General features: G+C 34.2%; 1 protein-coding gene across 2 annotated transcripts in view; it reads left to right on the forward strand.

The window, feature by feature from the left end:
* The window catches only part of FAM133A (family with sequence similarity 133 member A), a 30325-nt gene that overhangs the window by 1315 nt on the left and 4933 nt on the right, over window positions 1-24077 (forward strand). For both annotated transcript variants that reach the window (XM_072956410.1, XM_072956411.1), the window contains exon 3: window positions 18050-18136. The gene's annotated coding sequence lies outside the window, so the exon portion shown is untranslated. The remainder of the gene's footprint in view (window positions 1-18049; window positions 18137-24077) is intronic.

A 24077-nucleotide genomic window follows, 5' to 3' on the forward strand; every position in this document is an offset into this window, starting at 1 on the left:
AAACATTATTATTTTCTATTTTGTAAATGAATTTACTTTTATTGTTTATTCCTGATTGTCAAAGTATGTAAACATTGTAAGGAAAAATACAATATAGAAAATTCCAGTGATAATAAAAACATGCAGTCTTAATCAAATAACTTGTTAGCATTTTGATGCATTTCCTTCCAGAAATTTCTTTGTACATATACACAGCTGTCTATTTATATACATTGTTTTATCTATGTGACAGTATGTTTTATAATGTCCTCATTTATCAATTAATTGTGGCCATACTTTCATAGTAAATGATCAACATCTTCTTTCAAAATAGATGCATATTCCATGGAAATATTTGCCTTAGTTTATTTAACCAGATTCCTATTGTAGGGCAGCTACTTCCACATCATCTCTCCACTAACATACCATATTTTTTTCCTGTTGTAAAAAAGTTACCCCTGGATACCTACTATATGCACTTGTAAAAATTAGTCATATGATGAATTCCTAGAAATGGGAATGCTGGAATAAATTGTATGCTCATGTTACTCTCTGATACATATTGCCAAACTTCTCTCCAGAAAAATTATCACAATTTACAGTCCCACCAACAATACGTAAAGTTCATTTATTTAGTCATTCAGCTAATATATTTTTGTGCCTGCCATGTGCCTGGCACAGGTGGTAGACAATAACGGTATAATGGTGAATAAAACTTACTGGGTGCATATCCTTTCATTTTATAATTTTAGTTAAAACATGTACTAAACAATGGTTTAGTTCAATGGTTTAATTCAATGAAGATATGCTGTAAATATTGTTCTACAAATTATTATTTTCCTTTAAAATGATGAACATGTTTTTTAATGAATACTCATATTTTTATAGTACTTTAATTGTTTCATACACATGTTATTTTTGTTTATTTGTTTTTGTTTGTTTGGAGGGGGGAGGTGATTAGGTTTATTTATTTATTTAATGGAAGTACTGGGGATTGAACCCAGGACATCATACATGCTAAGTACCTGCTCTACCACTGAGCTATACCCTCTCCCCCTTCATATACATGTTAAATTTTGTATGATCAGGAATTAGTATTCTGAAGTAATGAGTTAGGGATCCAGGTTTTTTAATGTTTTTTTTTTAGCTAATAGTTATTTTTCTTAGTTCCATTTATTTGATCATGTTCCTGTCTTAACATTTATTTGAAATACCACCTTTACTGTATTAACTAAATTGCTTGGTTCTGTTTCTGAATTCTGTTTTTGGATCCATTGTCCGTAATTTTTCTGCAAATAACTAATGAGGCAGTTTTTTAATAACTTTAGATTTTGTGAAAATCATGTAGATTGAAAAAAGTCAATACAATGAACTCCAAATAAGAAATTTAAAATAACTTAAAATATCCTGAGATGATCACTATTCACATTTTAGTGAACATTTCCAAATTAATTTCTTATTATAATGTATTTGTATTTCTTAGATTAGTGGTAAGATTGAATGTCTTTTCATCTATTTATCGTCCATTTGGGAATTGCTTATTCATATCCCTTGCTTGTTTTTCTACTGAACTGAGAAAGAAATTAATCCGTGGTGAAATCCTAAGGGTAAAATAATTTTGGCCTTGATTTAAGACAACTGTGACTCCTATAGAAAATACCTCTCTTCTGATTTATGATATCGGACAAATGTGACTCAACCACAGCTTTCATTCTAAAATTACCTACTTAGAGGGTTGTTTAGATGCTTTTCAAGGATTAGTACTTAATCACTCACACTGACACAGAAAAGCTTGGAACAGAATAGGGAGAATAAAAAGAAGGGGGAAAAGCTTGTAAAAAACCTCATACAAAGATAATATATTCATGAGCTATTCTGACTTTTGATTTGGAAGTATTTTTCCCCAAGCCATAGATTTTAGGTGACTTCTAAACCATCTACTTTTAACGTGTATGCACTACCTTGAGTATCTCATAACACACTTTTATTTTTGTAGCTTTTGTTGGTCTGTTACTTACTTTTATAATGGCAAGTCCCTAAAAGAAAATAAGTATTTTATTCATATAAGGAATTTAATTTATGTATAATACCTTATTTTTTCTATTTTTATAAGTATTAGTGCTAGCATGTAATATGCTATTTTTCTTCATAAGGCTAGCTATAATTTACTTGCATAGTAATCTGTTCTTTGTTTCATTATTTTATGATATTCTTTTTTGGGGGTTAAATGTTCATAGTTCTATGTGAGATGATGCTTAACACAGAATCTATTGGTATATTTCAGGCGGAACATGGCTCTTGGACATCTGTTTACACCTTCCCTGTTATGAACATATATGCAATCTCACCCACACCCCTGCCACACAAACACACATACATAATACACAGTGATAACTGCTATAGCATTATCTTTTGTTGTAGATATTCAAGAAGCCAACCATTGCAAATTCATTTTATTTGGGGGCTTCTTTTTTGTTCTTTATTTTGGGGAGTTCATCTAGACAGATTTTTATCTGAATAAACAAGTTAATTCTTTTTTTATTGAAGTATAGTTGATTTACAATGTTGTGTTAGTAAAACAATTTTACTGAAGTACAGTTGACCCTTGAACAACAGAGGTTTGAGCTGCATGGACCCACTTATACATGAATTTTTTTCAATTTATCCCTGGATGCAAAATCATGGATACAGGGGGCCAACTATAAAGTTATACACAGATTTTCCACTGTGTAGAGGATCAGCGCCCCTAACTCCAGAGTTGTCCAAGGGTCAACTGTATAATAGATACAATTGTACATAAAGTATACAATATGATAAATTTTGATAAATCTATATACCTGTGATGTTACCACCACAGTCAAGATAATAAGTATATCTATCACCCCCAAAGTTTCATCATGCCCCTCCCATCCCTCGGTAACCACTGACCAGCTCTCTGTTTCTATAGATTGGTTTGCATTTTCTAGAAACTTATATAATTGGAATCATACAATATATCCCTCTTTTTGCTTATCTTCTTTCACTTAGCATAATTATTTTTAGATTTTTCCATATTGTTATATGCCTAAGAATCATTTTCCTATTTTGTTACTGAGTAGTTTTCTGCTGCTTGGATATATCACAATTCATTGATGGGCATTTGTGTTTTGAGTTTTTGGCTGTTATGAATAAAGCTTCTATGTTCATTTGTGTGTAAGTCTTTGTATAGACGTATAGTTTCATTTCCTTTAGAAAAATACCTAAGCATGGAATGACTGGACCATATGGTATGTGTATGTTTAACGTCTAAGAAATTAGCTATTTTTCAAAATAGTTGCACAATTTGCAGCTTAGCCTTTCTAATAGGTATGCAAGAGTATTTCACTGTGTTTTTACTTTGCATTTCCCCAGTGACAATGTTAAACATCATTTTGTGTACCAATTTACCATCTACTTATCTTCTTTGGTGAAGTATCTATTCATATTTTGGCCATTTTTCCATTAGATTGTTGCCTTACTATTGAGTTTTAAGAATTCTTTTTCTATTCTGGATACAAGTCCTTTATCATATATAAGCTCTTCAAATATTTTCTCCCAATCCATTAATTTTTTTCATCCTCTTAACAGTGCCTTTTACAGTTTTTCAAAGACAAAAAGTTTGTAATTTTAATGAAGTCCAATGTATCATCTTTTTTTTTTCCTTTTATGGGCCATGCTTTTGGTATCATCTCTAAGAAGTCTTTACCTAGCCTAAGGTCGCAAGGATATTCCTCTTTTTTTTTTAAAGTATTATACTTTTATGTTTTACATTTCGATCTGATCTATTTTTGCATGCAGTACAAGATGTGAATTGAAATTCTTTTTTGCATATAGATATCCAATTGTTCCAGAATCATTTGTTGCAAAGACTCTCCTTTCTCTACTGAGTTACTTTTGTACCTTTGTCAAAAATTTGTTGTCCATATTCATGTGGGTTTATGTTGGACTCTCTATGCTGTTCCCTTGTGTACTGATTTTAATCACCTAATTTGAACGGAAAATAGAACCAAATTGTTGGATAACAGAATTTCATTGGAATGGAGAGTTACAGAAACTAAATCTTCATCCTTAGCCTTTCACTTCTTCTTGCAAATATCTGACAGAAAGGGCCAAGTAACAGAAGTAATAACCTAGAAAAACCAATCAAAACAAGAAACACAAATGCTCTTCTATTTTGTGGAGTTGCCAGTTGTGTGGCTGTCTATACAGCCCAGCCACAGGAATGGTAGCTAGCGTTATTCAGGAGCACAAATAATGCCTTTGTTTTTCTCGCCTTTGTTAAGAGAGACCTGTTTGGTAAAATTAAATAGAAAGCATTTTCAAGCTGTTAATAATTGTGGTTTAAAAAGGAATAGTAATAAAATTGGTTATTATTTCACAGTCTGGTTTTTCAAAGCAAAATGATGTCATTCCATACTCATCCCTAAAATAAGAATACACACAAATGAATAGGCTATGGTATGTAGCTATAACATTTGATTTTTAAAAGGAAATACTTGTGAGTTACATTTCTGGCATTATAGCCTTAACTGCATAGAATCTAAAAGAACAGATACAATTAATGCAATGGCAGAGAAGGAGAATTAGTTACTAATTATTTACTCTGATGCTAGTTTTCAACTTAAAAATAGCATACGCTGTTCAAAAATGTAAATCCACATCACGGAGGAACACTTTTACAAGGACGCTCAAGAATCTTTTGCCCACAGTACTCATTTGAAGAATTCGCCCACTAAAATTCAAATAAAGTAAATCTTTTTAATTGCAAGTTTGGAAGCATTTTATTTCATTCTACTAGAAAAGAGAGGAAAAATTCAAAGGATTTGAATGCTGAGCGATGTCCATAAACGCATGTATGACTACAGTAACTATTTCTAAATTATGCATTATATTTGGGCAGTGTGTAGAACAAGCCCAAATGGTATTTCCTGCCATTTTTCATCCAGAATACCCAAATATATTTAATTAATTTGGTTAAATGCATCCTCTGAGGAAAAAATAAGTCTTATGGAATTGCAAATATTCCTGCTGGTGGGAACAAATACCTATTCCACAGCTCTTCAGAGGCGGTGGTCATTTTTCTATCAGATAACATACACAAAATTTTAAAAACCCTTTCTCAGAATTTAAAAGAGTAGAATCCCAATAATAACCAAGTTTCAGCATTTGATTTCCTTGGTGAGACATTATGACCCAAGTGATTTAGTACAGATTCGGGAGTCAGAATTGCTGAGCCTGAATTCTGGCTTTTCCTCTTACTAGCTGTATTAGATGGTGGGCAGACTACCTCACTTTTATTGCTTCTATTCTCCCTCTCTAAAACAGGGCTAATAATAGCACAGAGATCTCAAATTCAATATTGTTTGCTATTTTTCATGGTATTATTACCGATCAAGGTTATATGTAAAGAAACCTTTCTTATTATATCGTCTCAAGCCACTCATAGCATTTCTTTCTGACTATACTGTGACTTCTATTTTGGAAGCATCATAGGCCTCTACAAATAGAGATTTTCCAACTCTAACATGCATGAGGGTGGAAATTTCATGATATTGGCAACTCTGTGATATTAATAATAATAATAGGTCTTCATTGTTCTAAAGTCAGACAGCCATTCATCCGGCTTGACATTATCTACCTATAGAATGTCTCCTGTTGTTTCAAAGGGGAAAAAAATCAACACTGTTTTAAACAAAACTCCAAACCAAGTATTGTTTTAGTGTTTTACAGCACACACAGCCCCTTTTCTTTCTTGAGAGCTTTCAAACTTCCTAACAGTCTTAAATTATACATCTTCATTATCTAAACCTCAAACTCACATCTCATGTTTATTTTTGATACTTTTTAGTTTAACCATTATGAAGGTTAAGAATATAAAATTTGCATACAGTTAATTACATGTATCTTAAAATATAAAAACTTCTAATGTGTTAAATAATGAATTCTGTTCTTGATATTAATAACCGTTTTTTCACTTTTTATCTGTTGGTTTATTTTAGAGTACTGTGCATGTGATCTAATTTTCAACACCCAGCCAATGCCTTAGATTTTCCTGTCTCATTTCTATTGCTTAGAGTATTGGTGTCAAGCCTAACTCACTGGGTGAAAATATTGTCCTTGTTGGAGGTGGAAGGGATTTTAGAGATCATCTAGTCCAGTCCCCGTACACAGACTTGGACTTCCTGGACATTCTAGGACTTTCCATGCGTTCGTCACTACAAACAATTCTGCAGTTAACACACTTTTACATATATTGTTACATATTCGAAAGTCATTTTCACAAATGTTAATGATTTTGGTTTAGGGGCAGATTAAGGAGTAAATAGATTGTTTAGGTCTTCTAATAATGGATAATTACCCTAAGCATAAGCATCTTGTAGTAAGTAGTAAGTGACATAGTTGTCACTGAATAATAATAACTATATTTATCACTTTCAATGTATCAGACAATGGACCAAGTGCTTTACTTTTACTATTTAATTTTAATGACTCCCTTGAGGGGTTCATTATCATCCTCATACCATCCTTATATGATATTATCCTCATATCATCCTTAGCACTGTATCCTCAATGAGGATACTAAGTGCATAACTTGTCCAAGTTCACATAGTTTATAATCAAAAGAGCCCAGATATGAAACCAGATGATTTGATTCCAGAGGTTGAGTTCTTAACACTCTACGATACATCTTTAATGAACAAAAGTGAATGAACTCCTGGACAGAGGTGCTGGAACTGGAGTTAAGTCACAACCCTGGCCACTCTTCCATTCCTCTGGTAATAGTTATGTCCTCGTGGTATTAGCATCCTTAGGGACATCCGGACTCAAGTTCCTCTGACTTACACAAGAGTCTTAGCTTGAATTGACACGGTATATTAGAACAAGCTAATTTAATGAAAAAGATGGTTTTCATTAAATTTAACATGCCTAAGGACTTTATTTGGTGAACAGCCAAACACTGGGAGGTCAGAGCTTAAAGTAAATGCCAATGTATTCAATCCACAATTAAATGAAAAATATCCTAGGAATTTTTCCACTTAGTATCCCCAGCAGCAGAGGAACCTGTACTTTGAGGAGCCTGAAGATAGAACCTGAAGCTACCAATTAAGGCAGAAAACTCCCTTAAAAATCTATATATTTTACCTATACATTTCTTTCCAATATTTGACTTGTGTTCCATAATTTATTGACATAGTTTTTTTTTATGTAAGATTCCCTGTCCCTGAGTAAAATTGACACGCAGGAAGATGCACTATGATGATCTGATGAGTTTCAGGCAACAGCACAGGCTCTGAGGTCAGACTGCCTGGATTTAAATCCTGCCCATTACTCTCTGTATGACCCCGGACAAGTCACACGTCTCCAACCCTCAGTTTTCTTTTTTATAAAAAGAGGCTGATGATAGGAACAGCCCTATGGGATTGTTATGTAACAGTTAAGGGACTAATCTGTGTAAATTATTTATCAGATGCATAAAGACTCGATAAGTATCTTTTTTTATTATACCATTCACAGGGCCACATAGGGACTCCTATTCCAGTTACATAAGTGTGATCCAAGGCCAAGGCTAATGAGTTTAACCAGCTTGAATTGCTATTTTTTTATATGTGCACCATACCGTTCAACTTACAAAATAAATTGAATTTACCTTGTGTCCCAAAGTCACATTCTGTTGTTAAGGTGAGAACTAATATCCTTGGTTTAGTTATTCTCCACTATGGCAGGCTTTTCAGTTAAATTACATACTTAGCATGTAGTAAAGACTAATGCTTCAGTAAATCCAGTATTAATACTTCCAAAGTGAAGATAGCTAACAACTCACTCTTCTCTAACTCTTCCGTGAAAGAGAAGCAGCAAGGAAATTAAATCTTGACTGACTGCAAGTGAGTAAATGAACAGGATGGCTAATGAACTCATTGTTGTTTTAGTTATCAAAAAATCTACTTAATACAGAGAAAGAAACAAGAAATGGAGCCATAAACTCTCCAGATTCATTACTTTGTTTTAGTGACTCTTTTAAAACAGATGTAACCAAAATTTCAAAACTGTGATATTGAGCAGCTTTGACTGTCTTGTTTTATAACCAGTGTTTTGTCTATCTAGAAGACAAAGTAAACATTGTTTGTTTAGAGATAACCAAATGCTCTGATGAACACAATTTCATTATCTGGCATTAGGAGAATGCGCCTAGCCTTCTCCAGAAGAAAGGTTAAAAATGACCCAAAGAATTACAGAAATAATTAGACTAAATGGCCAATCTGCTTGCAGCACTCTCCATGCTGCTCCCTAGCTTCTAATATATGCTATAGATACTTCTTTGAAAAATCTTCCTGAAAATACTTATCCTATCCCTGTTCTAATCCCAAAATTTTGATGATACTCAACTGTCTGGAATCAGATCTTGTGCATATAAGTATAAGCTGTGTCTTTACCCTCCGGTGACCTTGGACAAATTTTTCTAGTCCCTTTTTGCCCCAGTTTCCTCATCTGCAAAATGGGGATAATAATTGTACCTTCCTCATAGAACCATGGTAAACTTTAAATAGCATAATACATGTAAAATGCTTTGAATGTGGTGCATGTTCAGCCAGTGAATTCTAACTTCCTTACTTAACTTATCTTCTCCAGAAACGCTTACCCAGTGGAATGTAGTTCTTTGACTCATTTTTTTCAGGGCTTATTTTACTAAAGCTACAATAAAGTTTCATATACTTTTTGATAAACATAACAGAGCCATATAGTTCATTTCTTTGACAAAACGAGTTATTTTCCCCAGTATATTTTAAATTTCCCTAGGACAGAGACTGAGATATTTTCTTGTATGTAACTTTCCATCCTCACAGAGGTCTAATAATAATGTGCCAAATTTACTGGTGCATAACTGCCATGCAGAAAATCACATTAGTACATTTTCAGGATTTAAAGAATTAGTGTTTTAGCAACCAACTTCTAAATAGGAGCACTTCACACAGTTTATTAAAAGCTAGGAGGCTATGCAGAGTCTTTAGAAGAAAAATTCTGATTTAACAAGGATCTATATTTAATATTAAATTAAAATGTCTGTTTACTTAATCCTCTGTTTCATTAGTATTTTCCTTTGTAAGATGAGATTTCTAGAAAATAATTATCCGAAAACTGCTTTACAAATAATAGACATTTAAAGTAAAAAATGTATCAAAATTTCAAGGCATCTCCTTTCAATAAATTGTACTCTGGATATCATAAAAAAAGCTACTCATAAAGTTTCAGTTAAGTAAGATGAATAAGCCCTAGAGATCTGTTGTACAACATTGTACATTTAGTCAACAATAATACATTGTACAGTTAAAATTTAAGAGGATAGATCTCATGTTAAGGGTTCTTAACCACAATAAAATAAAGTAGTTTTTTTTAAAAAGAACTACTCTGTGAACCAGATTGTGTTTATTTGTTATCAGAGCTTTGCGATTTGAATTAAGCATCTACATGTCACATTGAATCTTCCTTTCTTGTAGGATATTAAAAAGAAAACAAATTCCCCAATTTCTTTATTATTTAAAAGATACTTTTCCTTGGGAAGTCAAGTTTTTTTAAACACACACACACCCCCCAAAAAAAACCAGTTATTGAAGAATTTAAATGATTGGGAAAATGCCATGAACTAGGACTTGAGACCATACCGGCCTTGGTAACTGAGAACAAAAGAGCTGGTTCTCAGTATGTGCAAAAGATGCCCACAGTAAAGTGTCAAATAAAAAGACATGTTGCAAAACAATATCTGCAGTATGATCTCATCCATATAAAAGTACATATAAAAAGATGTATTTTTGGGGTGCGCATGTGTGTGTGTTTTCATGTTCATAGAAAAATGTCTGAAAAGATACACACCCAACTGATGTGATTAGATAGAAGGAAAAAGTTTAACTTTTTATTTTCTATTCTGAAGCATTTTTTGAATATTTAAACAATGAGCAGGCATTATTTTTGTAACTCAAAAGGAAACAATTAAGGCAACAATGAGTAACATTGTTTGAACAAAATTGGTGTTGCTATTTAGTCAAGCAAGGTTTATATAGAGAGCTCGAGTGCTGTCCCAATTACTGCTTCTGCAAATGAGGAAATATATTTTGCTTGAGCAGCACTCACATAGTCTGACCTGTACACAGTTCTTTCATTCAAATTGTTTCCTTTCCTCTTATTTCAAAACTCATATCATTTTTCCTATTGACTTGTGCAGCTATCTCTAATGGAGAAAATGACTCTTGCTTCTAGACACTTAGGTTGCCGGGAAAATGAAGATCACAAGTAGATCAACCGTTTTGTTGCAAAGTTTATTTTTAGTTTTGTGGAAAAACTTCAGCTAATTCTTACAAATAACTGTTTGGATTTTGTGATATCCTTTCTTTCCTGTGGTTCTGATGATTTGAAGAAATTTAAAGACCTAAAATATTGCTTGATCATAAAATCACAGGCAAATTGCATTTTTTTCTGTAAATGATGTAGATATAATTTAGCTGCAGATGATGTACATTTGCTTATAAGTTTATAATATGCTTACTAAGAGATTCTGTTTAATTCAGTAAAACACATATGCTTACTGGACTGAAATTTGAAATCACTGAACCGAAGTTATTATAAAACAGTAAAAAATTAATGGGATGCACATTTCAGAGAGAGAGCTCTATGACAACTGATAAAGTACTCTAGTTACTGTTCCCTTCTATATTCTCCTGCATTCCAACCGTCATTTCACTATTTCAGACCACTGTCATTTTCCATCTGGATTATTTACCTCATCATTGTCATCTATCTGCCTACCTCACGGTCTCTTGCTTCCCTTCCAGGCTATCCTCTGTTGTGAAATTAACCTTTTGAAAATGCCATTTTCATCATGTCATGCCCTTTTCGAAAATCTGCAGTGATTCCTCATTGAAAGGCAGAGTCGTGTAGGGAAGTTAAAAAAAACACAAGTTTTGAAGTCAGACAAACAAGAGTTTGAGTCTTGGTCGTGCCATGTAGCCTCTGGTAAGTAATTTTATAGAAATTAGATTCCTGAGTCAAACGTTACCCACGTTTGCCTCTTGCTAGCTGTATGGCCTTGGGGAAGTTAACTTAATCACACTAACACACAGTCTCTTTATCAGTGAAATGTGGAATAATATATAACTCCATCAATTAGGACATTTTAGTTGCAAGCAACATAAATCAACTCTGGCTATCTTAAAATTTAATTCATTGGAAAAATAACAAGATCTCACAGAATCTGTGGAAGGCTAGTGAGTCGGGGCTGGAAATAGGCAGGAATTGAAGTAGCTCTGGATACCAAGGAAGCAGAAAACGCAAGGGCCTCATAACCAGAACAGTCTTATCATCATAACCAGAATAGGATGAAATAAACTGAAACTTCAGTCATTTTGCAATGTAATTGCTTGCCCCTTCACTACAATAGTGTGAGCCCTCTAGTTACGGTCCCACTGGACTCTTCTCGAAAGAAAATCTGAGGGCTATGAGACCGAGGAAATGGACATCCAGTATCCAACATACAACAATGCATGTAACCCACCAGTCACATAGTAGGTGCTCAGCGAATGGCTATTTTAGCAGAATAAAGTCTGGACAACTTAATCAGGCATTCATGGCCATTCACTTTCTAGCCTCAACCCAATTTTCAACCTTAATTTTCTCCCAAATTCTCTACATAAACTTTGAATTCTCACCTCTGCCCTTCTTACTCAGTCCATCTTTCCTGCCTGAAATCTCAACCTCTCTCACATTTTAGTATCCAACTTATCTCTTCTAAGACTCATTTTAGCTCTTTTTCTGATCCATGACTCACTGATTTTGTTTCCTCATTTTCTCTTAATCATGGATTGCTTCTTGACATCTTTTTTGAATGATAGTCTTGTATTTTCTAACCCTTTACATGCCCAGCTTGTTTATAAATTCCTTCAGAAGAGAGAGCATGTATCATACATTTCTTCGGTTTCTTGATGGCACTTAACCCAGTGTTTTACATGTATTAGGTGCTCATAAACTTGTGATAAATAAATGCAAGAATGTGGGTTATTAATTTAAATCAACATTCATTTAATGACTGTCTGCTTTGTTCTCAGCACTGTGCTGCTTGTTTTGAGAGTACAGAAAAAGTTAAACCTTGAAAGTTGCCTTTGATGTAGCTCACAGTCTAATTTAGGAGGTAAAAAATAAAAGCATGAAGCATCCCAGGAGCAGTTATGTTAATAAGTAAAAAAAATCATGTGAGAATGTCATATATTAGTACTAAGAGTATGAGAAGATGTAAAAAGCAGGCATAACTAATAGCCTTGAGAAAATTGAGAAGGAAAACTTATTGAGATGGAGAAGAGGAGTTAGTTATCAGGGAGTAGTCGGAAAGGTAACTGGATATGTAAGATTACAACTGGGAAAAGGCTTAGCAGTCAGGGCTTGTGATTCATTGTTGTGTAAGGAGTGTTATGTAAACGGAGAAATTATGAAAATTAGTACATACAGTAAGCCTAAAGAAAGCCATTGTAGGTGCCTTAAAGGAAGTCCATCAAATTCTTCCCTTTAAAATATCCCTGTGTTTTTTAAAACAGATATATTGAAATGTAATATACATACTATAAAATTCACTCTTATTAGTGTATAATTCAATGATTTTAGTAAAGTAATTGAGTTGTGCAACCATCACCACAAATCAGTTTTAAAATTTTTCCATCATCCCCAAAAGTTCTGTGGGACCCATTAGCGGTTAATTTCTTCTTCCATGCCTAGGCTTAAGCAACTACTCTTCTGTTTTCTTCCTCTGTAACTTTGCCTTTTCTGTATACTTCATATAAATGGAATCATATAATATGTGGTCCATTGTATCTATCTTCTGTCACTGAGCATAATGTTTTTAAGGTGCATCCATGTTGTAGCATGTATCAATAGCTTGTTTCTTTTAATTGATTAATAGTATTCCATAGTGTAAATATATCACATATTGTTCATCCACTTACTAGGCGATGGATGTTTGCATTTTTTCCAGTTTTTTTGCTATTACCGGTAATGCTACTATGAACAGTTATACACATGCCTCTGTATGGACATACATTTTTATTTCCTATGGTTAGATTCCTAGGAGTAAAACTGCTATTTATGGGAAATTTATATTTACTTTGTTAAGAAACTTCCAAAATAGTTTACAAAGTATCTGTACCATATTATATCCTCACCAACAATGCACAAGTGGTCTGTTTTCTCTGCATCCTCGACATTTGGTATCATTTGTCTTTTTTATTATAGCCATTCTAGTGGATATGTAGTAGTTTCTAATTGAGGTTCTGATTTACATTTCCCTAATGACTAATGACGTGTATCTTTTTATATCCTTTTTAGCCACTCATATCTTCTTTGAGGAAATGTCTTTTCAAATTATGTGCCTATTTTTAATGGGGTTTTTTGCTTCCTAATAATTACTGAGTTGTAAGAGTTATTCAGATATTCTGTTTCTGAGCTTTTTGTTAGATCTATGATTTACAAATGCTGTCTTCTAGTCTGTGGCTTGCATTTATTGGTGACTTTTGAGGAGTCAAAGTTGACAAATTCAAATCAATCAATTTTTTCTTCTGTGGATCATGGTTTCAATATTGTACCTAAGAACTCTCTGTCCTACTCCAGGTCATGAAATTTTATCGTATATTTTCTTCCAGAAATTATGTTTTTTAGCTCTTAAATTTGGGTCTGTGATCCATCTTGAGTTAATTTTTTGTATATAGTATGAAGCAAGGGTCTAATTTCCTTCCTGTTTAAAAAAAAAGTGTCCCAGCTCCTTTGTTGAAAAGACTAACCTTTCCCCTACTAAATTGTCTTCGTACCTTTGTGGGAAATCAATTGACCATAAATGTTAGACTTTATTTCTGAATTTTGAATTCTGTTCTACTTATCTATATGCCTATCCTTGGGCCAATACCACACTGTCTGATTAATTGTGATTTTATCTTAAATTTTGAAATTGGAAAGTGTGAGTCCTCCCAATTTTGTTCCACATTTGCAAATTTGTTTTGACTATTCTGGTTCCTTGTATTTCCATATTAATTTTAAGATCAACTGGTCAATGTCAATTTCTGCAAAGAAGCCAGCTGGGGTTTTAATAGGGGTTGCATTTAGTCTGTCCACCAATTTGGGGAGAATTACTATCTTGATAGTATTGAGTCTTCCAATCCAAGAGCATGAAATATCTGCCTAATTACTTAGATGTTCTTTAATTTCTCTCAACAGTGTTTTGTGGTTTTTCAGTGTGTAAGTCCTCTGTACTGATTGAACTAGGGGGCTGGGGGGTATGGGAGCAGCTCTAGGTCCTAATGCCACCGATTCCTGCTCATTGTACCCCAAGGTCAGCGATGTTTCAAAAATAAACACTACTCAGATGGATTTATAGTTTTGTTCAATTTCCAGAGTGCTGAAATGGTTGCTTTTGTTAATTTTGTCCAGGTTTATAGTGCTTTTGGGAAAGATTTCCTGACCTCCTCACCTAGGCATAGGTGGAAGTTCTAGGCTATGAGAATTTGTGTTCCAAACACTTTTAACTTCAAAAGTCCAGTGACAGAATATCAATTGAGCTATGCCAATTCAGTCAAAACACATGTTAAACTATCACTTGTCTTGTAAAGACAAAACATATGGATTACTGAATAATTTTTTGTGTAGTATTGATTATGTGTTTAGAATTGTGATGAAACAGTGACTGAAATTGATTACATAATTTAATTCAAATAAACAGATATATTGAGTACTTCTTATGTGTTTGATACCATGGGAAATAATAGATGAATAAATCATTACTGCTGCCCTAAAGAAATTCTCCATGTAATGTGAGAGTCCTCAAGTATATACTTTGAGTCTACAAGTATATTCTTCAAGTCTACAAGTCTTCAGAGTCTGAAGTGTAAGGTAGACAGCCAAACATGCATCCCTTTGGAGCCCCAGACTCATATAATCAGCTGCCTAGTCAGAATCTCTATTTGGGTGTCTAGCAGACATCTCTGAATTAACATGTACAAAAACAAATTTGCTCATCCACCCTTTACCACTTCTTTAATGATACAATAAATGGCACTTCTGGCTGCCGAGTTCCAGATAGTTATGTTTGATTTCTTTTTCTCCCTTACCCAGTCACCAAGTCCTCTTGGTTCTGCCTCCAAAATAGTATCTCATATCTGTCCATTTGTCTCCTGCTTTAGTGCCAGCATCCTAATCCAGACCATCTCAGACCATCTTCATCTGCTGCCACTACCCAGTCCAAACTATCATACCTATGCTACTGCCTAATTCATCACCCTGCATTCCTTTATAGACCACTAGTATCCTTTCTCCATATGTGGGGCAAAGTGACTTTTTAAAAATGAAAATATGATCATGTCACTTCCCTGTTTAAAATATTCAGTGATTCCACACCTGGTATACAGTATGGTACTCAGTTAAGGGTGTTATTCATGAGCCATGGCCTTCTAGCCCCATCCTAATCTGACTAACCATCATCTCTCATGTAGATTAACGTTCCTTCTGTATCCAATCTTATCTCCTCTGTATTTTCCACATACTAGAGAGAATGATTTTTCTAAAATACAAATATGAGCATGTCTCTCTTTCTATTCAAAAATCTTCCCATAGTTTTTGGACAAAGTTCAAAATCTTTAATATTGCCTCTCAGGTCCTTCATGATCATGCTTCTGCCCATTTCTTCAGCATCATCCCATGCCACCATCACCATTGATCGTTACCCTCCAGTCACGTTAGCCTATTGTTTCTTGAAGGGGCCAACATGGTTCCTGTCTCAGTGCTTTCGCATGTTTTTTTCTTCTGCTTTGAACTAGCCCTCATCCTGTTTACCTGACTAGTGACTATTCATCTTTCAGGTCTTATTTTAAATCCTGCTTTCAAAGAGAGGTCTTCCTTGATCCCATTGACTAAGTACTAGATATGTGCTGTCATCAAACCCTATGCATTTTCTTTACAGCACTGTCACAGTTTTAATTATGTAGCTATTTTGTAGGTTTTTAAAAAACCTAGATGATTCTGATCTTGAGCGTTAGTGGTCTGTACCTTTAATAGCGTTCTACAGAAAACTTTATATATTTAAATAAGCCTTTGGCTCTTAAAGTAATCGTTCACGGCTGGGCAAAATTTCACGGATTTCTGTCAAATCAGTGACATCATGACCAGTTTCAGACCTCTGATTGGTCAGAACTCTGTATGCAAATCACAGCCTGCATTGAGAAAGTGGGCAGCAACTTTGTAAGGATAACGGATTGGGGGCGGGGCTAAGGGAAGACAAACCGGCTGCCGGCTTCCACGGTGGCACGGTCCTCTGAGGTCGTTCCCGACCCGCAGGGGAAGGACATAGGTAAGGGGTGATGCCAAGGTGTAGCCTAGAATGTCTTACCCACCTCCGAAATCTTACTTTCTCCACACAGCTACACCAAATGAAGCAGTCTGAGTGAAGCAGTCTGAGTGAAGCAGCGTACTTCCTACAGAAGTGCAACTTGAAGTCCCTAACTTTCTCTAACAACCAGATTGCTGCCCCTAAACTCCTCTTACATAGGAATCTTTGAGTTTCCTCTGGAAATAAGGAACGGTTTAACTGAGGATTTGCAGTTTGAAGAGGGTTCAGCGGATGGGGAAAATGAGAGCCAGAAATCGGTTGGTCGAAGGGTGGTATGGGCTACGGTTACAAACAGGAGGTGGCCGAGCTAGAGACTGACTATCAGACTCTGAAGTCTACATACCTCTTTATTAGAGTTTTCTAACATTAGTGTGCGTAAGAGTCACTGAGGATCGGGTTTAAAATGTAAGTTCATGACCCCAGAAGTTACGATTTAGTAGGTCTTACGTGGAGTCCTGAAATCTGTATTTGTAACAAGTGTCCCAGATAGCGCTGATGTAGATGGTCAGTGGACATACTTCGAGAAACATTTTCTCAGAGGAATAGTTCTCTAACCATTTGGTTTCAGGATTCCTTTAGACTATTAGAAATTACTGAGGACCCCAAAGAACATTTGTTTATGTCGTAAATAGTATCTGGTAAATAACAGCTATTGATATTTATGGTATTAAAAACTAAAACTGAGAAAAATTTAAGCTATTGATTAATCCATTTGAAAATACCAGTAATAAGACCATTAAATTTTAACTAGATAACGTTTTATAGAATGTAATTATATTTTTGAAATTAAAAATATTTAATGAACAGAGATGTATTATTTTACACTTTTAAATCTCTTTAGTGCCAACTTAATAACTCTCTTATCTGCTTTTACATTTAATCTGTTGTGATAGGTTGCTTTAGTTGAAGTATATTTAAAAAATCAGGCCTCACACAAATAAGATATCTGGAAAAAAGAGAACCTTGCAGACCTCCTGAAAGGATCTTGGAGAACCCCATAGGTCCTGGAACCACACTTTGAGTTACAGTCTTAGAGTAATATCTATTATTGCTGTCAGAAATGTTTATGTTGGTTAGTCTACGTTGGTCATCAAAATTTAGGGACACCAAGGAAGGTAGAAATTGTATTCCTTAGATTGTTTAGAGTTGTTAAATTATTTCATACAATTTACCCCAGTATTGCTCCTTTATTTATTAATTCACTTCGTAAATTTGAAAGTACTATAGAAATATAAAATAGGAGTCCAGATGTTGGGGCAGAATTTTGTTTAAAGAGGTTGGGTTTCAGACCAGATTCCTTTGAGGTTAGAGGAGTTTCAATAGGCAATGAGGAAGGAATACATTAGATGACCAATTATAGGTAGGAAAAGTATGAAAGCAGGGAATAATCTGTAGTTACTAAGATATTTACAATTGAATAAATAACTATAATGGCGAGAATGGGCTAATTATAACCTTTTAAAGAGGGTTATTACTTTGCCTGAATAAAAGAACCTTTTCTTCTGGTCAGTATACCTTTTCAAATTTGGTTACATTTTTGTTGTTGTTACTTCAAGTTTTAGTTCTTACTTACTAAGTTAAAACTTACTGCCAACTTCTGCAAAGGACTTTAACAAATATTATCTCATTTTTCATCTTTGGTCAAAGTGGAAGAACCTGAAAGGGAGACTGGAAAGCAGCAGCTGGGAAAGTGAGAGGAAAACTGAGCATTTGTAATCTTCGAAGCCATTTGAGGTAAGTGTTTCAAGGAGGAGGGAGTGATCCACTCTGTTAATTGATGCCAAATGATTAAGTTAAGATAAAAATGAGAATTGATCATTAGATACAGTAACATGGAGGTCATTAGTGACCTGGGCAACAAAAGTTCCCATAGAGTGGTTGAAGTGAACACCCCATGGGTGTGGGTTCAAGAGAGAATGGGAGGAGAAGGGTTGAAAACTGTATAAATGTCACTTTCCAGGAGTTTTACTGAAAAAAAAAACAACAGAGAAATGGAGCAGTAGATAACAGGGGAAATGGGATTAAGAAAGGTGGTTTTCATTGATTTTTAAATGAAATAACGTATTGGTATGCTAATGATTTTGAGAGCTTTGGTGGTGACCACAGTACACATAGATCTTTTCCTTATAGAACCCATCATTTAGTGTGTGGAAATGGTATTAAACAAATGATCACACAAATAATTAGATCATTTTCATTGTGATGAATATTAAAAGAAAAAGCACAATTTGAAAGTTACAGACCTCATGATGCTTCATTTGCAGTTTTTTCAGCTTGCATCTCCTAAAAATAAGGGCATTCTCTCCCATACTCTCAATATTGTAATATTTAAGTTATTTTTTTAAATTCCCTGATATCATCTACTACCTTCCAGTATGAGATATCCCTAAGTGTGCCCTCAGAATCATTTTAACAGCTTTATTGGAGTATAATTTTCACATTATGAAAATTATTTAAGTTTAAGATTTAATGTTTTACTGCAAATTTATGAAAGTTGTGCACCCATCACCACAATGTAATTTTGGAACGTTTTGATCACTCCAGAAAGAAACCTCATATACCTTTTTGTTTTTTACTGAACTAGGATAAAATCAAAGTTCATGCATGGCATTTAATCATGTCTCTTTAAATCTTCTTTTTTTCTAGAGCAGTTTTCATTTTTCCCATGTAATTTCTAGAAAAGGCCAGATATCTGTTTTATAGAATGTCCCACCTTCTGCAGTTAGCTGTGTTTCCTTATTACATCATTTAACTTGTTCCTCTGTTCCCCCTACCCCTCAACCACCAGCCAGTATTTTCTTTTAAAGTCTTGATTAGATTCCTTCTGGCATATTTGGAATAAAGCTCAAATTTGTTCATCACCTCCCTCCTGTAACATGTAAACCACATGAATTCATGGACTTTATCTTCCTTGTTTAGATTAATACTTGCCTGGCTCATTGTAGGATCACAATAAACATTTGTTGAGTGCATAAGTGAAATACATACATTGATATTATGTATTTTTGTCAAACATATTCAACCTTATTTTAAGATTATTTTTCCATTTTAAATTGTATGTTATGGTCAAAATAAAGTTATAGAACCATGATTTATTTTCTAAGCCAGTAATTCAGGCTGATAAAAACCAAGTTTTCTTCCATTTCAGCATGCTATAACATTTTAGATGTCTCTCTAAGTTCTAGGATATCAAATTTATTTTCAAGATGAGGAATTTCATCCTCAAACATTTTGGAATAGATAAGCCAAATAGAGTACAAAGTTTTGCTAGAGCTGCTTATCAGAAGAGTTAAGGGATGGCATAAGTAATCTGTACACTCATATTCAGGACCTTTGAGGGATTTAGGGTTAGGATTGACTTCTTCCATAGAGAGAAACAGTTATCTAGAGTTACTGAGTTTGAAGTAAATCAAGCAAATGTACTGGAATCTTCAGGTTCCTGATTCAGGCAGTTATATAGGCCGATTATTTCAATGTCAGTCAAAAGGTGAAAAAGATTTAAGGGAGTCTGGGTAAAAACAACTGACTTCCTAGTGTGGAACTTTCCTGTATTCCTGAGTCTTGCATGACAACTGCTGCTGGCAATGATATAATAAATAGGTCAAAATAACTGATATGACATGTTGTTAAGTGTTAGGTTAGCAAATTCTGTGACTCAGAATATCTGCCATAGCAGTGGATAGAAAACATGGTAGTCTGAGCAACGCTGAAGCCTTTACCCTTTAGGGATCTGCAATCCAGTGGGGGAAAAGGAAACTACAAGTGACACTTTACACATATAAATAGAGGAACATATACAGCCATGTGAAGGAACAGAGATAGGTAGTAAGTAATCTGGAGTATAAAAAGGAGAAACTCTTGATAGTTTATAGATTATCCAGGTTGATTTGGACAGTTTCCATTTGCTTTTTGCTGATTATGGTTAACGCTTTTCCTTAAGCATCCCTGTACTTGCAGGTGTGAAGAGAGAAGGGAAAACTTAAATCAGGTAATCAGGTTGGGTAAGGAAAAAAGTTGAAAATAATAAGTTAAACGGTGTTTTTGAGTCTTCTGTACATTTCCATTTTCCCAGGTTCTCCTCATTATTGTAACCGTTAGTTATATCCAGCCACATAGTAATGCAGAAAAATACATTGACTGGTTTAAGCTAGACTCCCATCTCCTCTCCCACTCCAAGAGAGATTTATGCTTCATGTATCTGAAAATTTGAGATTGATCTGATAAATATGTAGAACACCTGCTTCAAGTAGTCCCAATTTATATAAACTGATAACATCAACCAATGTAAGTTATATTTTCTTTGAGCTTTTTTTTTTTTATAATTTTACATTTTTAGCAGGGGAGGTAATTAGGTTTGTTTATCTTTAATGGAGGCACTGGGGATTGAACCCAGGACCTTGTGCATGCTAGGCACACACTCTACCTCTGAGCTATACCCTCCCTCTTAAATTATATTAACATTAGACATTTTTATACCCTTTCAGGAGAGCATTTGCCATATGACCTTCTGAACTTAAGGGATAGGTGTACAGCTACAATAACCATCATATTTTCATTAGAGTCCTCAGCTAGAATTTGCAGCTACTTTTCATGCTACAATGGCATTCTTTAACAATGCTGGCTTTAAATCAGGCTGCTAGGGGTCCAGTCTTGGCTCTACTACTGTGAGACCTTGGAAAAATTACTTAACCTTTCTGAGACTGAGTTTGCTCATCTGTCAAGTGGGGAAAATAATAGTACCTACTTCATGAAGTAGTGAGAATTAATTGAGATAATCAAGGTAAACCACTTGGAATAGTACCTATTTGTGGTGAACACTGAATAGTTGTAATCATTTTCACATGACTGATGGAATATCAAGTCTTTATATTTATATAGACTTTAACAATGTTCAAATTATGGCCAATGAATACATCAGACAAACCCAAAATGAAGAACATTCTAAAAAATCAATACTAATCAGTATTCCTCAAAACCAAGGAAGTTCTAAGAAACTGCCACAGTCTAGAGGAGCCTGGGAGACATAATGACTAAATGTGATGTGGTGTCCTGGATGGAATCCTGGAACAGAAAAAGGACAGTAGGTTAAAAACTAAGGGAATTCAAATGAAGAATGGACTTTAGTTAATATGAATGTGTTAGTATTGGCTCATTAGTTGTGGCAAATGTACAAATGTACGTATTAATGTAAGATATTATCATTAAGAAAACTGGATATAAAAGATACTCTAGTATACTTGCAACTTTTCTATGAATCTAAAGATACTCTAAAACAGAAAGTTTATTTTTTTTAATTTCAATTCAATTAAATGATAACAATGATTTATTTTTCTGAATATAAAATCCAAAATGTATTACTCTATTAAGATAAATGAGGGTGAAGCACTCATTTCTTTAGAATAAACACCTAGCTAAAATTCATACTTGGTGCTTCTACCCTCTCATAACCATTCTTTTTTATTTTATCTCTTACATCTGCAATATTTTGTTGCTGCTGTAAGCTTTCTGGTGTCATCCTTAAGATGGTAGAGACTGATCCCTTGTCATTTGACAATTCTGTAGACGGAAAAAGAGGAGGCAGTCTTTCAAATTCTACACCTTTTTCCTCAGATGAGAAATGCTCCATGACACAACTATGCTAGAGGAAATTCACCTGAGGTGAATGCTTTTAACACAGCACAGCTTTCTATCATGTTGATCCCAGTCAAAATAAGAGTGATAACTTCTCCTTCAAGACAGTCATGTTAACAACTGGAATAAAATGTGTAGTTGCTTGAGTTTAATTTAGAAGAAAGGATATCATATTATGTACACTGGCTAAAGCTCGATATTTTCAGGAAATTGTCAAGTATAATTAAATGTCTCCAGAAACTGTCTTTGTCTCTTATTCAGCCTGTGAATTATATTATGCTGTGGCTTTTTTTCTATGTTATTATTCAATGTGAAATGGCAGAAACATAGTGTGATAATTAAAGGTATTGTTAGTATATATGTGCAGATTATTATTATTATTATTTTATAAATTAGTAGATGCATTGCTGTCTTTAAGCCTTTAAGTAGCTTTATAAGAGTCATTTATTTCGGTAGCGTGGTACTTAAACTTACATTAGCTAGTGGGAACAAAGAACATTGTTTTGTATAGGGGTCTCATCTGATTGTCCAGACCTTTTCAGAAGAGTTGGATGTTTCATGTTAAGTCTCAGTACAATTGCCAACTATTTTAAAGAGTTTTCCAGTGCATGTGTCTGTGAGACACAGTGTGATGCTTACAGCTAGACATAGCACTAAAAATTCAGTGAAATGATTTGTAAAATAGGGTATGTCTTCAAAGTAACTAGCCTTGGTAATAGTTACAATTGAAATTACACTGTGAAACATTAAAATATGCTTTTAATTAACTTAAATTCATATTGACTTTTACCTGAGCATATTCAATGAAAAAAATGGTATAGATACAATCACTTTCAAGAAGAAGTTGATATTATGACTGGTCTACAACAGTGTAATAATGTGAATATTTGCATTGTATTTGGATTTTCCTTTTCACCTCAGGGCCTTAACCATCTGGTATTCTTTTTTCTTGGAACATTCAATTAACTTTGGCTCTTTTATTACTCCTATACTGTTTAACCTTTTCATCTGGCTATCTCTGATTTATCCATCAGGTCTCAGATCACATGTTAGTTACATGTCAGTATCTCAGAGTTGACCTTCCATTCTAAATGAGGTCACTCATTATACTTTTCATAGCATCCTATACTTTTCCTTTGTCATTCTAATCACAGTTGTAATTTTATACTCATTTGTTTGGTATTTGTTTAATGACTAGACCTTTACTAGACCATAATCTCCATGGCATATAACATAATGTCTGGTATAGGTGATCAAAAGGGAGTTGTAAGAATGAAAGAACAAATAACTGTTATAACACCCAGATTACCATAGGGCTGTTAGAGTCTGTATCTAATCTTTATACAAAATTAACATACTTCATACAAAAAGAGATATAGAGAATCAATTTTCTCTTCTAAAATAGAAACAGAAGTTAAACCATAATACTTTTTAAACAAAGAGCCTTGAGCAAGAAACCTTGTAGCTGTTACTTTTTCTTTTTTCTCAGTGTGCTTTATCTTCTGAGAACAGAACACACAGATTCTGCAGTTCTGAGGGCCTCCCACAACTCTTGTCTGCTGTCAGCATTCTCCCCCATTCCCCTCTGCAGTTATTCCAAATTTTAATTATTGGTCTCAAAACTTCTGTGCTACCTCAACCTGCCTTATTCTTAGCAGATGACCTTGGCACCTACCACTGAATGAAAATTCAGGCTATTTTGTGAGAAACACTTCAACTTTCACCCTTTCATCTCCCTCCCATTAAAAGAAAAAAACAACCCTACACCTATATTCTTTCTTTATTCTTTGCCTCTGCTCTTTCAAGAAGAGGCATCTTCTAACTGTGACTTTGATTCCTGTTTCTTCTGTAGTTTGCTGCAAAGAATTATTCCCTTTCCTTCTTATCTTCTTTAAACTCTTTCTATTTATACTTTGTCACCCTATAAACATGTTCAAGTTTCTTCTATGATAAAAACAAACAACACCAAAAAACAATTTTCCTTAATTCTTCATCCCTTATTTTAGTTACCTTCCTATCTCTTTACTTTCTGTATCAAATGAGT

This window comes from Vicugna pacos, chromosome X (genome assembly GCF_048564905.1).
Source record: "Vicugna pacos chromosome X, VicPac4, whole genome shotgun sequence".
In the NCBI taxonomy this organism is placed as follows: domain Eukaryota; kingdom Metazoa; phylum Chordata; class Mammalia; order Artiodactyla; family Camelidae; genus Vicugna; species Vicugna pacos.